Raw genomic sequence first — 11,536 nt, 5'->3', positions numbered from 1 at the left:
GAGTTTAATGGTGAAAAAAAGCTGATTAAACACATAATTTTGTGACCTAACCTTCGAGATGACCCTACAACCCTTGCCATGTGTTTACTACATAGGTTAAAACGACATTTATGGCTCAGGTAGGATATTATGTGCAAATTTTAAGTGGGTATATAAGGCAACTTAGATGCCCTGGATCTAGTAACGGATATTAATATCGAAAAATGTCAAGATTTGGCGAAAACATCATTGTAAGATTATCAGGTACACATTTCGACGACTTGCTGTGAATAGAAATTATAGAAGTGGCCATGCCCACAGTTGGTACTTTTGGTACCCAAAAATCACGGATTTTCGTGGTTTTTTTCTCAGGAACAACGCATAAACAAATTGTGCTTTCAAATGGTTCAAATGGCTCTGAGCACTATGGGACTTAACATCTTAGGTCATCAGTCCCCTAGAACTTAGAACTACTTAAACCTAACTAACTTAAGGATATCACACACATCCACGCCCGAGGCAGGATTCGAACCTGCGACCGCAGCAATCTCACGGTTCCAGACTGCAGCGCCTAGAACCGCACGGCCACCACGGCCGGCATTGCGCTTTCATAAGCCGCCTCAGGTCCACCGCTAACTGCATCTCATGCGACAGCCGACTTGCTCAGTTTGCATGAGCTGCAAGAAGTACGTGATTTTTAAATTTTAGTCTTGTTCTGTAGAATGGCTACAGTACGCTCATTTATCCAAAACACTTAAACGTCATCTCAGTGAGCAATAGAATCCGAGATATGACCCTCTAAGAAATAATATTTTCACGGGCGGCGTTTTGGAACATGCAGTTTTCTTTAATAGTTATCCACAGCTAACAAATACTTGGAAAATGTCATTTTTGTATGCCAACAGCTGTACAGTTTTATTTATTCTTTACCGATTTCGGTACTGAGTACTATCTTCATGGGAAATAATAGTGTACATCAACTGGTCAAAATACATTTGTGCCACATATGGTAACATCACTATCGTGCACGAACCGGTAAAGGTAACAGCGTCTACGATCAGTCGGCTGAAGATGAGAGAATCAGATTTGTAAATGAGACAAAGAAAGTAATTTTGTTACTTGGACAGTAAAATAACTGACTATAGCCTAAGCAGACACAACGTAAACTGCACAACAAGAGGAAGACATTTTCTGATGAGGAGAATTTTTTTTTAATGAAGGTATTTGCAGCTGTGCACGGAAGATAAACGTGGACGACCAACAGATCTGATAAGATTTATGTCAATAGCTTCGGTGTCCCGAGTAGTCAACCACCTAAGAATTTAATTTCCTTTGGATCTGTGAGCTCGATTTCTTTAACTTAGAGAGCAACCAATCTCTTAAATTTACCGCACTGCCTTCTGGGTTGAGTCACAGACCGACGAAGGCATAGTGGAAGTTTGTCAGAAACGACAGAAACATTACATGGTCTGAACACCTCTTCCACAATACGGCCTCCTATTTTAGGATGCTAAAGACTAGATGAAAGGAACAGATAACAAATGAAGCTTTACTAGATCGTATATATTTCAAGACGTGACTAAAAGTAAGGAGCTATTGAGAGGACAGTTCCTGAGGCATCAATGAACGTAGGTATTATGGAGGATGGCGTGAGCTTGGGCAGTTGCAGAGAGGAAACAGCTTACTCACAAAATACCTGCATGGAAAGATGCATCAGACCAGGCTTCGGACTGAAGATAAGAACAGTAGGAAACGAATGGAGACACTAAAAAGTTACAATACATTTCTCCGTTCGAAGCAAAGGACCATCTAAAAGTGAATAAAGAAATACAGTGTTTGTCACTGGACTAACAATTTTAAGTCAACATATTAAACACCTCCTCCCGCACAGGCCATGAAGGCCCAAAGGTACCGACTGGCCGCCGTTTCATCCTCAGCCTATAGGTTTCACTGGATGCGGATACGGAGGAGCATGTGGTCAGCACACCGTTCTCCCGGCTGTATGTCAGTTTCCGAGACCGGAGCTGCTACTTCTCAATCAAGTAGCTCCTCAGTTTGCCTCACTAGGGATGAGTGCACCACGCTTGCCAACAGCGCTCGGCAGACCGGATGGTCACCCATTCAAGTCCTAGCCCAGCCCGACAGCACTTAACTTCGGTGATCTGACGGGAACCGGTGTTACCACTGCGGCAAGGCCGTGGGCTATTAAACACCTGCTGTACGATGTTTAAGAAATGGCAACACACAATGATTCTACAGAGGAAAGGACCCAATAATAGTAAATATCGGAACACAGCAACCAAACAATGCTTCCTCATATTTTCTTTCCTCCCGCAAGCTACTGTCCCTCCCTTAATCCTCCCCCAGAAGGAAAGGCAAGACGTTTACTAATAAGATCACAGAAATACCACCCTTCTTCCTAAATAATCGCATCCATGTCAACGCCACACCCATCCCCGACACACATATGTAACAATGGTGTGCAAAGAGTTTAAGCTATCAAGTCTCAATTAAAAATAAGGACGCATTGAGACCGACTGTCATACTAAGTGACTGCACCCACACGTCCCGCAAGTGGTACCAGAAGCTGGCGAAGTTTACCGTCTATTGAAGAACAGGTGAGACATAAGCAACCGAGATCCAGTCAGTCCGGCAAAAGCTGCTATTGACCAACACACAGTCCATACCTGAAGTAAAAATCTGTTTCCAAATCGCATTTACCTTATATCTTTCGTATACTAACCGCGATTATGAGTGGGATGAAAAATTCTGCTTTGACAGGAAAACATTGAAAAACTGTCTGGCTCACATTAAAATGTCTTATATTTAACAGCTGAAACCGATATCGCTGAAAGAAATATCACAATTAAGTTTTGTTTCTGAGGAAATGACAGCAGAAATAAGACAAAATGATTTTCTGTTGCGATGATGGCCTAGCAATTTCTGCTTGAAGACAATCGCGTCTTTTTTCAGAGAGTAACCATGTGTTTCTGTCAACTCATTACGCGAAATCGCTAACAGCAACCGCCAGTTACATTAACAGTACCGATTAACTAAGCATTCTGGATTCATTGTTCAGATTCTTAAAACAGAGTAGGGTGGTGCAGATCTCAACTCGAATAGACTTTCTTTTCGTAAATTCGTAATTTCTTTTGGTGACAGCTGCTACAGTCTTTTTTTTGATAATTTTGCAGACGTTGGTCTCTCGTTTCCTCCCACAACATGTGCTTTCCATATTTCATGCAGTCGCTACAAATCCATCTCTGAACTTCTCTAGTCATTAACGATTCAATCAAATATGCTATTACAGTAATTCTTAGATGAGCTGTCTTATGCTGCCTGCGCAACATAAGACGGTTCCTTCAACAGTTACTGTAATTACATTATAGTTGCTAACCAGTTCAAACTCAGCATACTGAGGATCAGGAACATGCTATTGTTTCAGACACAAGAGTCAGAGGGCAAAATTCATTGATAAAATGCGTTAAACCAAGCAGGTATATTTATTTCGCTACCACAACAAACTTTGACCCTAGTCAGTTTACGCAAATTTCGTAGAAAAAGGCTCCAGACATCGTCGAAATTGAGGTCAATTTCTTCACTTCCTGTTGTTCTAGGTGGTGTGACTCCTTCAGATATACACGTTTCTTGAAATAGTTCGAAATAGTCATCGGAGTAGCACTCAACCGTCTTTTATCAGCCATAGCCATCCCCCCCATGAACCATGGACCTTGCCGTTGGTGAGGAGGCTTGCGTGCCTCAGCGATACAGATAGCCGTAACGGAGGTGCAACCACAACGGAGGCGTATCTGTTAAGAGGCCAGACAAACGTTTCGTTCCTGAAGAGGGGCAGCAGCCTTTTCAGTAGTTGCAGGGTAAACAGTCTGGATGATTGACTGATCTGGCTTTGTTACACTAACCAAAACGGCCTTGCTGTGCTGGTACTGCGCACGCCTGAAAGCAGGGGGAAACTACAGCCGTAATTTTTCCCGAGGGCATGCATCTTTACTGTATGGTTAAATGATGATAGCATCCTCTTGGGTAAAATATTCTGGAGGTAAAATAGTCCCCAATTCGGATCTCCGGGCGGGGACTACTCAAGAGGACGTCGTTATCAGGAGGAAGAAAACTGGCGTTCTACGGATCGGAGCGTGGAATGTCAGATCCCTCAAACGGTCAGGTAAGTTAGAAAATTTAAAAGGGGAAATGGATAGGTTAAAGATAGATATAGTGGGAATTAGCGACGTTCGGTGGCAGGAGGAACAAGACTTTTGATCAGGTGAATACAGGGTTATAAATACAAAATAAAATAGGGGTAATGCAGGAGTAGGTTTAATAATAAATTAAAAAAATAGGAGTGCGGATAAGCTACTACAAACAGCATAGTGAACGCATTATTGTGGCGAAGATAGACACGAAGCCCACGCCTACTACAGTAGTACAAGTTCATATGCCAGCTAACACTGCAGATAACGAAGAAATTAAAGAAATGTATGATGATATAAAAGAAATTATTCAGATAGTGAAGGGAGACGAAAGTTTAATAGTCATTGGTGATTAGAATTCGATAGTAGGAAAAGGAAGAGCAGGAAAAGTAGTAGGTGAATATGGACTGGGGGGAAGAAATGAAAGAGGAAGCCGCCTGGTAGAATTTTGCACAGAGCTAACACTTGGTTCAAGAATCATAAAAGAAGACTGTATACATGGACGAAGCCTGGAGATACTGACAGGTTTCAGATAGATTATATAACGGAAGACAGAGATTTAGGAACAAGGTTGTAAATTGCAAGACATTTCCAGGGGCAGATATGGACTCTGACCACAATCTATTGGTTATGAACTGTAGATTAAAACTGAAGAAACTGCAAAAAGTTGCGAATTTAAGGGGATGGGACCAGGAAAAACTGTCTAAACCAGAGATTGTACAGAGTTTCATGGAGAGCATAAGGGAACAGTTGACAAGAATGGAGGAAAAAAATACAGTAGAAGAAGAATGGGTAGCTTTGAGGGATGAAGTAGTGAAGGCAGCAGAGGATCAAGTAGGTGAAAAGACGAGGGCTAGTAGAAATCCTTTGGTGACAGAAGAAATGTTGAATTTACCTGATGAAAGGAGAAAACATAAAAATGCAGTAAATGAAGCAGGCAAAAAGGAATTCAAACGTCTCAAAAATGAGATGGACAGGAAGGGCAAAATGGCCAAGCAGGCATGGCTAGCGGACAAATGTAAGGATCTAGAGGCTTATCACACTAAGGGTAAGATAAGTACTGCCTACAGGAAAATTAAAGAGACCTTTGGAGAAAAGAGAACCACTTGCATGAAAATCAGGAGTTCAGATGGAAACCCAGTTCTACGCAAAGAAGGGAAATCAGAAAGGTGGAAGGAGTATATAGAGTGTCTATACAAGGGCGATGTACTTCAGGGCAATATTATAGAAATGGAAATGCGAGATATGATACTGCGTGGAACGTTTGACAGAGCACTGAAAGACCTAAGTCGAAACATGGCCCCGGGAGTAGACAACATTCCATTAGAACTACTGACAGCCTTGGGAGAGCCACTCCTGACAAAACTCTACCATCTGGCGAGCAAAATGTATGAGACAGGCGAAACACCCTCAGACTTCAAGAAGAACATAGTAATTCCAGTCCCAAAGAAAGCAGGTGATGACAGATGTAAAAATTACCGAACTATCAGTTTGATAAGTCACGGCTGCAAAATAATAACGCGAATTCTTTACAGACGAATGGAAAAACTGGTAGAAGCCGACCTCGGGGACGATCAGTTTGGATTCCGTAGAAATATTGGAACACGTGAGGCAATACTGACCTTACAACGTATCTTAGAAGAAAGATTAAGTAAAGGCAAACCTACGTTTCTAGCATTTGTAGACTCAGAGAAAGCTTTTGACAATGTTGACTGGAATACTCTCTTTCAAATTCTGAAGGTGGCAGGGGTAAAATACAGGGAGCGAAAGGCTATTTACAATTTGTACAGAAACCAGACGGTGGATTGTAGCCTCTCCCCAATTTTATTCAATCTGTATATTGAGCAAGCAGTAAAGGAAAGAAAAGAAAAATCCAGGATGTAGATCCAAGGTGGCAGGCCTGGGAATACAAGCACAGCTGGATCGCATAGTGCTCTACACAAGTCTCCTTTATAGATGAGCCACGAATTCCTACAATTATCTCAATAAATGTAAAGTCGAGGTGCTGATAGGCATCTTTCGGACCTAAGAAATTGTTAAAGAAGCAAAACTTGACGTCTACGTTTTAGAAATTCGCTTTAATTCGAATTAATAAGAGTCTAATATCTGAAGGGGTATAGATAGCATTTTGCGTCATTACAGCATAGGAAGTTACAAACCCTGAGCTTCTCACATGTAAAAATTGTTATTACTGGCTACATGCGCTGACTTTCACCGAACAGTAAAGAAAGCGGAAGACAGAAAGAAATGACGAATTTTTTTTCAATGCGTGCTGGCGAAACGAGTACTTATATCGGCTTGAAGTTTTTGTTCACTTATCACTGCAAGCTTAATTCAGCAAAATGTCTCTTTCTTTCCTTCTTTCCTACGTAGAATTGACAACATCACACGTTGGCATCTCCGGCCAAAAACTGTCCACAGAGCACAGAGATGGTTGCAGTTTTACTTGGTTATCCCCAAAACCCATTATTAATTAATTTTGGTGAGTGGATGTAGGATTTAGATGCGTGAGATGGTGAGCTAACACATAAATGTCAAGTATTTTGCTCCCCAATTTCTCATACTAAGGGAATGAACTTTTCGTATTTCATCAGATGTTATCGTTATCACTACAACGCTATCACGAATGTGTGGACGAGAAAAGGAATACTCATATGAAATTAGCTAGATTTTCAAATTAAACTGTCAATACGCCTATTTTTTCTTGAATCTACAAGACGTATTCATGGATTATACACTACTCATTAAAGTAAACTGCAACAGTGGACGCAACTGAAACAGAGATAGTTTTTCGGAAGGCTGATATATACATAATAATTTCATGTTTCAAATATCAACTGAAAATGACGAGAATTTAACTAAGAAACTAATATTTATATTATAGACTTAGTAAATACTTTCGATAAAAGTAAGGAATGTCTGAGGTAAGAGGAATTCCAATGTCTTTTTCAAGGTTTTATTGAGTAATATACCAAACGACTAATATTAATTTATTATTCTAAGTGACTATTCCTGACTGCAATGGGGTAATATATGCATAGGTTTCCAGAAAAGACCCATGGCACGTCACAGGCAAGCAATATTTCGCTAGTTATAGAAGCGGAATTGTGGTGCTGCGGCCACAAAACTCTACAATCCAGTAGAAATTTTGGAGGCTCCATAAAACATGTCATAGTATAATTAAATGATTTCTATGTATTTCATTTCATTTCGACTCCAAAAAGCTTTGTATTTTTTCGATCTGGTATCTTGCAATGTCGCATTAATAAAACCGAGGCGTCACATCTAATACCTCCCAGAATGTCTTTTACTAATGTGCTTCCCGTAGTGCTGCAAAAAATTCTTAGGCCAATAACCAACCACTCCCAGAAAATCCTCTGTAACTAAGTGTTGTACGAATCCAGTCATGAGTAGTTTACGTCGTAGATCACGGGCGTCCAAACAAAAATTTCGTACATGGAACCAATGGACACAAGAAAACACAATTTTTAGAGTATAAATTCAGATTGGTACAGTTCTCAGAAACTATAGCAAGTAAAAGGTTTGCTTGAAGCTATATGGGTTGTTTCGCTCTACATCTAAATCTCCGTGGATACTCTGCAAATCACACTTAAGTGCTTGGCAGACGGTTCATTGAGCCACCTTCACAACAACTCTCTATTATTCTAATCTCGAACAGCGCGCAGAAAAAACGAACACCTATATCTTTCCGTACGAGCTCTGATTTTCCTTATTTTATTATGATTACGTTCGGTGTCAACAAAATATTTTCGCATTCGGAGGAGAAAGATTAAAATTTCGTGAGAAGACCCCTCCTCAATGGGAAACGCGTTTGTTATTATGATGTCCTCCCCAAATTGTGTATCATTTTTGTGACACTCTCTCCACTATTTCTCGATAGTACAAAAAGTTCTGCTCTTCTCTGAACTTTCTCAATGTACTCCGTTAATCCTATCTGGTAAGGATCCCAAACCGCGCATCTGTACTCCAGGGGAGGACGGGCAAGCGTAGTGTAGCCAGCCTCTTTAGTAGATTTTATTTCACACAAATGTCGTATTTATAAAACTCCTATGTTATTTGAAATCCAACATAAACGAGGTGTATAAATATATAGAAGGAAAATGTTGGAAACTGTGCGTAGGCGGAGTGAATATATGTTTCGGTATACTTTGCAAATAATTTTATGCTGCTAACTATCTTCTGAATATGTTATAAATACTTTGGTGTGTAACATTCAAATGTATCTCTATTTAAGAAGGCAATCTTTGGAATTAGCTGCCGGCCAGAGTGGCCGAGCGGTTCTAGGCGCTACAGTCTGGAGCCGAACGACCGCTACGGTCGCAGGTTCGAATCCTGCCTCGGGCATGGATGTGTGTGATGTCCTTAGGTTAGTTAGGTTTAAGTAGTTCTAAGTTCTAGGGGACTGATGACCTCAGCAGTTAAGTCCCATAGTGCTCAGAGCCATTTGAACCATTTTTTGGAATTAGCTCTCTTCCTTAATATTATACACATTTCATATGCACAGTAACATAGAGAGACTATAAAACTTCCTTAAGTATCTTACAAGACACAGCACGTCGATATCTTCACTTATTTTCCTATAAAAATATTTTTTGTCATGAAAAACGAGAAATATCACATAGCATGATGTATTATTATCTCCCAGGCGTTGATGGTGCGTTATATACGTTGTTCTTAGGTTTCAACTCGTGTCAGTAGTATGAGGTGGTAGTTATTCTCCAATGTCGTAACGCAGCATCTCCAGAGAGAAGGGGATAGAGAGAAAGAGAGAGAGAAAGACATAAATTTAACAACATCAAGATTTACAATGACAGTTAACAGCTGTGCTCAGTTCCCTGCGTTAGAAGAGGCTTAGGAAGGTGGGAGTGGAAGGGAACGGAAGGAAAGTACGCGACCTTGCCGTATCTTTTGGTTATACGGACCTAACTCAGGAACAAGGGAGAACACGTTCAGCGAATCATTGTCCTGTTGTAAAGGTAATCACGAATCCAATGCCTAATTATATTTATTTCCACTTTAGTGACCCCGTGGAGAATGCTGCTGTAATTTCTACGTTTTAGACCGTCAGTGATTTCTGTTTAATAATGACTTTGCTTGTAATCCTGTTGGAGCAGATAAAAATATGAAAAAGAACTAGAATTTTGTGCACGGCCACCCATGTTCCACAAATGATGCAGAATACAGTATTATACTTCTGTAGATATACTGTGCTCCAGTGACATCAGAGATAATGTGGGCGGACTACAGATCCATAAATATTCGTCAAAAGGCTGGAACACCATCACGTAAATATTGTAATCCAGAATGTTGGTCAAAGAATAGGCTTATTTTTTTGGTCTTGTGGTTCATCAAAAGGATCTAGGACATTTAAGGCTATGCGAATGACATCACTGTCGTTTTGAAATATGCTATTCCCACCTATAAATAATGACTTTCCCAACTGCCTTTCCTTTCACAGCGCCTTCAAAGAAACTTATATCATTCCTGCTAGTATTAGTCACGAATGATTGGTGTATCTCGTACAATCATAAAAGAAAGGTTCATGAGTGGAATTAAAATTCGCGGTGGAACGATATCAAGATACGATTCGGCGACGACATTGCTATCCTGAGTGAATGTGATGAAGAATTACATAATCTGCTGAATAGCATGGACAGTCTAATGAGTACGGAATAAAGATTGAGATTAAATAGAAGGAAGAAGAAAGTGAAGAGAAATAGCATAACTGAGTACAGCGAAAAAACATCAGGATTAGTGGTCATGAAGTAGATGATGTTAAGAAATTCTGCTACCTCGGCAGGAAAATAACCAATGACGGATGGAGCAAGGAGAACTTCAAAAGCAGACTGACACTGGCAAAAAGGGTATTCCTGGCGTAGAGAAGGCTGCTAGCATCAAACATAGGCCTTAATTTGAGAAAGAAATTTCTGAGAATGTGCGTTTGGATCACAGAATTGTATGGTAGCGAAAGATGGACTACGGGAAACCAGGAACAGAAGGGAATCGAAGCATTTGAGATGGGGTGCTACAGACGAGTGTTGAAAATTAGGTGGACTAATAAGGTAGGGAATGAGGAGGTTCTGGGCATAATTGGAGAGGAAAGGAATTATGTGGAAAACACTGACAGGAAGAAGGGACAGGATGGTAGGACATCTCTTAAGGAATCAGGGAATGTCTTACATGGTGCTAGAGGGAGCTGTAGAGGGCAAAAACTGTAGAGGGAGACAGAGATGGGAATACATCCAGCAAATAATTGAGGACGTAGGTTGCAAGTGCTACTCTGAGATGAAGAGGTTTTGGCACAGGAGAGTCTGCATCAAAACAGTCAGAAAACTGATGACTATCCCCCCCCCTTCCCCCCAAAAAAAGAAGTACACAGAGGCATTTGTTATGAAATCTGTTTTCATCTTTAGAGCTTAGATCCTTCTTGCACACGTGCCATTAGTTATGTTATCGTGTATAATGAGCGTGAGTGGCCGAGGAACAGGGCATACGCTTGTCGTTCCCGTTTCGTATTTTATTTAAATAATGAAATACTGCATCAGTTGCCTAGTTTTCCATGCATAATACAACGCGTTTCGAGTAATTCTTTCCACTGTCAATGGGAACACAGTATTTACATGAATGTCAGGTCTCACGTTTGCCTGTTTATTTTCCGCCTCCCTTGCACTGTAGTTGTCGTTTTGAGGTTATAATGCCGTCGGAATACAGAACAAAATAAAAGTAGAGATGTTGTTTACATGCTAATGTTAGAAGTAGTGTTTTTTCCTCTCTGCTCACAGGGACATATTTGGTATTACGAGTAACGGAAGAGGCACACTACAGACAATACTATTTCTAACATTTGCATGTAAAACACATCCACAGTCTTAGCAGATCCAGTTTTCTGACTGCAGTAAAACCTTAAAAAGACATCAGTAGCGCAAGAGAGACGGAAAAACACGCGTCCAAACATCACACATAATAATCACGTAAATATTTACACTCGACAACGAGAAAAAATTCTCGAAATGCATTGTGTTTAGCACAAAAGAATAGTGTTTCATTATTTAAAACATAAATGACACAATTGTCATCCGGCCACCCCTCATCATTAACATTGCCAAATCCGTCCATAACCATTCCGATACTGCGAAACCGCGGGATAAAGTCACAAGCAAAAGAAGAAGAAGAAGACGAAATGACAAAGTTGTACGCCTCTCAGAAATATCCATTATGATAAATGAAATTTAATGTTTGTTCGACATGTTCATCGAGAGTTCAACAGTGGATATGGGGTATTATTCGAATAATCTCAGTGCACCTGATGGAATGAAGGACTGATAAATACC

General features: G+C 40.4%; 1 pseudogene; it reads right to left on the bottom strand.

Annotated features, from left to right (window-relative positions):
* Positions 1-2,064: 2,064 nt before the first annotated feature.
* On the bottom strand, positions 2,065-2,182 carry LOC124778608 (annotated as a pseudogene).
* Between the last annotated feature and the right edge of the window lie 9,354 nt (positions 2,183-11,536).

The sequence above is a fragment of the Schistocerca piceifrons genome, chromosome 2 (genome assembly GCF_021461385.2).
Source record: "Schistocerca piceifrons isolate TAMUIC-IGC-003096 chromosome 2, iqSchPice1.1, whole genome shotgun sequence".
NCBI lineage: Eukaryota > Metazoa > Arthropoda > Insecta > Orthoptera > Acrididae > Schistocerca > Schistocerca piceifrons.
Note: the sequence above shows the minus strand (reverse complement) of the source record. Positions and strands in the feature narration are given on the sequence as shown.